We start from the raw sequence: 6,000 nt of genomic DNA, 5'->3' as shown, positions 1-6,000 counted from the left end.
TTTTATCTTACATGGTTTTTTTTTTTTTCTTTCCAATTATAAATTGATTGACACCGTAAAAACAAACAGAGAGAATAGGACTGGAGAATTTAACGACAACAAAAATAGAAAGACCAAAGACCTAGAATTTTGTTTAGGTGTTTCTAGGGGAAGGATGACCTCACTTCGGAAGTGATTGATTACATTTACATACAGTAAGGCTTAAAATTTAAATGTGACCTCTTTCTCCCGGTCCTTATTTCAAATGGGTAAAACAAAAAATTAATCAATAATTAGAAAATGCTTATATTATTAGACATTTTTCAGCTATATCACACAGCCTGCAAACACATTATCGATGTGATCACACAAACCTATGCAAAGTGAAAGCTGCAAACTAGCTCAATGTAACAGAAGTGCTACAGATCACTAGCAGGAGACGGTCATCAGAGATGGGACCAGAACCATGGTAGATGTTCAGAAGAGAAGCTTTCCCCCACCCCCGATGTCCTTTAGACAGGTTCGACTCAGCTAGGGTGACTGTCTCCCCCTAGTGGTCTGAAGCTCTTCTGTCATGCAGCTTTGCTTAACTTGAAGTTTTTGCTACCTTTCATGTCTTATGCATTTGCATCATTTATGTATTTGCAAGGCATTTGCTGCTCTGTATTTTCAGTGATTGCAGCGCTTCTCTTTTGCAGCAGTTTTCCATTGCATGTGTGTCGTGTTTAGTTGCTCTGTGGTGCAGCGGTTTGTCATTTTCTTTGACATGGTGGCTCCATGGTTGGAACCCCAGGCTGCATCAGGAGGGACATGTGTGCAAAAACTCTGACAAGTCTCTCAGCAAATATGAATATTTTCTTTGACAGTGTCTGAAGGAAGCAGCACATTTATGTATTTAGAGTGTTTGCACCCCTCAGCCTTTGGAAGAACAACATTCCACAACATACACCATTTTTCTCAACATGAGTCACATTAGCATCGGCAGTAACGTTTTCAGAACATCAAACTGACGTTAAATCAAAGGTTTTCAGTTTGACGTGTTTGGAACTAAATTTAGGTTTTACCTGTTTTATGTATTTATGATTTAAAGCTAAAGCGGCAAGGGTCCAAAATGACAAGCTTGGTACTGGAGGATCGTCACATTGAGCCCAAACATTTATCTCTGTCACTCTCTTTAGTTTATTTTTCATGTTACTTGGGTCACCTTCATGTCTTCTATAAGTTAAGGCGAGTTCCTCTGTGATCGGCATCATTTAAGGAATTAAATGAAAGATAAAATCATTCTTCACTAACATTTTCTTTTGTTGTTTCAGATGTCCCCGGTTCAGCCTCCACACCTTCCTGCTTGTATCACGGCCCTCTAGTTAAGGTGCATCTAGTGTAGTTAGTGAGCTATTTCAGAATCTACTGCCCTAGTTGCTCCTTTTGGCTGGAGGGACCGTTCTTTTTCAGGACCTGTACTGGTTTTGCCCTGAAACCTGCTGCTTATCTCCAACATCTTTATTCTCTGAAATTTACTTGGGTTTCTGTTTTTTATTTTTAATACATTGTAAAAAATACTCATGAGCCTTTTGTGTCAGGTTGCAATCCAATTTTAGTGAGTTGAATTTCATTTATTTATTATTTTTGGCAATTTTCTTTTTTAATTCAGGAAAAACATTTTTTAAAAACTTGCCAAAATACTTTTTCACTGCAAAAACACTGAAAAATATAATAAAAATAAATGTATATTTCCTTAATTTGGGCCAGTAAGTCAATTTGCTAAAGATGATTTATGTTTTTAAATTCAATTATTTTACTTTAAAAGAAAAGATACTAATTCCACTGTCAGTTCGTCTTATTTACCTGCACAAATGAAGGGTAAATATACTCCTTTAAAGAATATTTGTACTTATTCAATATCATTTTCATAGTTCCTGACAGATATTATGTTTTCTATATGCACAAAAAATCCCAGTTTTTTCTCCTTTAATGAAACCATCATTTGATTTGTTTCCTGTGCAGCCTGTAGAAGAACAAAGGAAATGGTGTCTATTCATGTTCACTTTTAAAAAGGACTGATTGCACCAATGATATATCCTATCTGGATATGTTTTCCAGCCTAAGATGCTGCTCTGGAGCTCCTCCAGAGTAACCACAGGCCTCTGATTAATGCCCTCTTTCTCCCGTCTGTCTCTACAGGTTTCCAGCTGTGTGTTGGTAGGGTGCAGTTGTGCCGTACTCCCTCCATTTTCAGATAATCGATTGAACAGAACTCTGACTTTCATACTTTTGAAATTGTTTTAGAACTGAACTGCTTTAAATTTCCCCTCACCTTCCCATGTCCTCCATGTTCCTGGTTCTTCAGAGTGCCTTCACTTCTTTAATAAAGCGTAGGGTAGATTTTATTTAGAAGGGTCAGATGAATAGAGGCTGAAACCAAACTTCCTTCTGTTTTCAGCTCTTTATTTGTAAAGATAAAGTCAATATCTCTCCCTGTATCCGGGATGTTCTGCATCGTGTCTCCTGTTTGCTACTGTTGACTCTGCAGTGTAAAAGTGCTCTCAGTGCAGGTAGTAAACACAGATCTACTGCAGTCTGAGCACTTGAAGCACTGCCGGTCACCTCCCACCGTTCTCTCCACGCTGCTTCAGAAGGCTGGAAGTGAGCTGAGTTTACAGCCAGTTTTGTTGGTTTGCTCCCAGCTTCTCTGTGTTTGCTGTGCAAATCCATGCAAAGCTCTCTGCAGCTCAGGTGCACGCGGGTGTTGCTCCAGTTCCCCACCTCTTTCTGGGATTTGAAGAACATTTTGTAAGACTGGAAATGTCTGTTACATTGGCATGAGCCTCCCTCCTTTCTTTTTTTTCCTTTTTTTTCCTTTGATGTTGGATATATTTCAACCTGTGTGAACAAGCTGCTGTTTTCTTAGAGATCAGGTTTAGTGTCTAACATGTTGGGAGGCGTCAGTTGTGGTGAAGCTGCTTTATTAGGTTGCAGTCAGTTGAATTAAAATCATAGGACGCTGAGAGATGTTGGCGAACAGACTGACCACTAGATGGCGCCATCTTAACTAGAATGGTTGAATACAGAGAATGGTGAAGAGCTAACTTTGATGTTATGTGCAGTAGTAAACGAAAATAAAATATGTATTTTATACGTTTATGTAAGAATATTCATCCTGTACAGAAGATTAAATCTATTAACCATAATATATAAACCTGACTTTGAAGCGTTTTGTTGAATTTAAGCCAATTTAACATTTTCTTTGTGTTTTAGTTCAATGAGATTCTTTTACACTGAGGTTTGAATAATAAACTTAAACATTAACTCCAAAAATTTTGATATTTTTTTTTTTTGTTTCAAAAGTGAAAATCATATTGATCCCAAATATTTGGTTTTAATGAATCACATTTATAGTAACCACCAGAGATGGATTCTATTAAATATAATTAATAGTTAATCAGGTGATGTCATCTAGGTCACTTCATGTAATCCAAAAATAATTTAGAACTTTTATTACAGTGTGTTTTTGACACTTGTCATTCCTCTCAGATCAAAAACTGATTTATGTTTAACTCCATGGTTATAGAACGTTTCTCAGATTAAAACCTACACATCTAGAGAAAAGCTTTCATAGAAGGAAAAATGAATAAAATGCATATTTAAAATAATTTCTAAATGTAATTTATACCAACATCAAAATGGATTTAAAACTGAACCTTGAGGCTCTACAACTATTTAAGGTCTACCCCACCTTTGCTTACAGAGCACTGAAATTCCTTTTTCCATTTTGCAATGAATAAAAAGTACTCAAATCTGAGATGACATCCATAAGCAATGAATGATGCAAATGAGGCCAGATTTGGGGAAAAAAGTCAGAATTCTGAGAAAAAGGTGGTACCGTAATTAAGGGTTATATTTACCTGAGTAACTTTTAGTAAAAGAACTACTTTCAGGAGTAGTTAAATGTACTTTTACTTCAGTCACTTTCTTGTGTCAGTATTGCTGCTCATACTTGAGTTAATATTCTAGTTACGCCACCCACCACCAGTAACAACCTATTTTGGGCTAAATGAAAAGTATAGTAAATGAATAAATTATATTTTTCATTCCAATTATCATTTCACTCTGATGAGTAAAGTGTTTTTTCGGTGAGTTCGTGTTTGTCTTTTTCTACTTTGAAATACCAGACTTTGCAGAAAAGTTATCCGATTCTGTAAACTGAACGCTAAATATTAGGAGCCAACAATTACTTAGAACTTCCATCCATCCATCATCTGACACGCTTGTCCCAATTGGGGTCGCGAGGGGTGCTGGTGCCTATCTCCAGCTGTCTACTTAGAACTTAAGAAGCCAATTTACTAAGTAGGCCTGCTTTTACTCACTTAATTATGTACATAATTTCCTGCATTTCTTTATATTTTTACTTCAGTAAAGACAAATGTTACAGTAGTGCTAGCCTCACACAACTATTTAGTTTTTGTTTTTTATGAAGTCAAACAGCTCTACTACTCGCACACTTGGGACAGGTTTCTTCTGTTAACACAATTTGTTTAAAAGTTAATTCGATAGTAATGAAATTGAGTTATAAGTAAAAGTTGATTTTTCTATTTTTTACAGTGTTAATGTGCAGGCAGTTGTGTCCACAGCCAGGAACTATTGCTGTTTAAGGGCCTGCAGTGTAGAAGATCTAGGGGCCCCTGGTTCAGAGGGTACTATGAAGTTGGATGTGAAGAGAACTATAGAAATGTCATAGCTAAAGTGATGGTTTAAAACTAGAGACCAATAACAGAAAACATTAAAATGGATCCAAGACTAACGTTGGCTAGAGTAAGCCATAAAGACTTAAAAAATAAAATAAAAAATACAAACAACAAAGACAGTTTTATAGACGGTACACTGTAAAGCACGGCGGCACAGGCATCATGCTCCTGGATTATTCTGGCTGAGTTATGTTTAATAAAAGACTACGCTAAAACTGTATATAGATTAAATAGCTCCATACAGAGTGTTTTAAAAAAATACTGCTTGAATCTAATGAAAACATTCATACCAATAAAAATATCTTAAAGCAGAGATAAAAATGTACTTAATGAATTGTTTAATGCTTTTAAAGTCAGGCTCTGCCTGGACCTTGATGCTCTCTCCAGTTCTCTTTCCTGAAAAGAGATCACTCGAGACAAACTCTTTAAATAACACTTCATAACTTATATGCATTTAATAACCAGGAGACATGACAACAGATTTTTAGATAATTTGTAATCTTTCTCAGATCAGAGAAATTGCTTAGAGTTTACAGAAGGCAGCTGCTCACCTCTCAGGAAGTCGCCCCGATTAACAGTTAAAAGGACATTTTATACATCTCCAGTCTGCCACATTATTACATCCTACACGTTAGTAGATGATTAGACATCCATGGCTCCAGCCTCATCAAAATATTACACTTTGTTCTTAGCTGAAGAACACCACTCACATTCTATTTCCAAATCTTTTCCACATACAGAATGAAGATTATAACTGTATATCTGGACAGACGAACTGGCTTAATTAGATAAACTATTGTGGAAAACATCAGTTCTGACACGCAACAGGCAGCTAATAAACACACACCATCAATGATAAATGTCCTAACAATTCTTAGAATTATGATTGTTTTTAATGTGACAAAGGAGTCATATTTAAAGTATTTTAATTTACTGAACTTTAGAACATTTGAGGAGGTAATGTTGCTTGAGGCTGGAGTGAAAATCAATGTTTTCATGACCCAGTGATGCATGACCAAAGTAAAACCAAGAAATACAGAAGAATTTGGGAATGTAAGTTAACCTGTTCACACAAGTTGACCAATACTCATAAACAAAACAGCCCTTTTAACTAAATATTGCCTTAAGGCTTCATGTTAAATTCAAATCGTCCAGCCTCTTAGTTCACACAGGGGATTATGGGGAGACCTTCATGTTTCCTGAACAGCTGGAAACTCATGTCCTCTCCTCCCCTATAGGGAAAACACTTTAAACCTATTTTGTTTTCACTGGTTTTTGA

Source organism: Cyprinodon tularosa, unplaced genomic scaffold (assembly GCF_016077235.1).
Source record: "Cyprinodon tularosa strain WSP-4 unplaced genomic scaffold, ASM1607723v1 ctg31, whole genome shotgun sequence".
Lineage (NCBI taxonomy): Eukaryota > Metazoa > Chordata > Actinopteri > Cyprinodontiformes > Cyprinodontidae > Cyprinodon > Cyprinodon tularosa.
Note: the sequence above shows the minus strand (reverse complement) of the source record.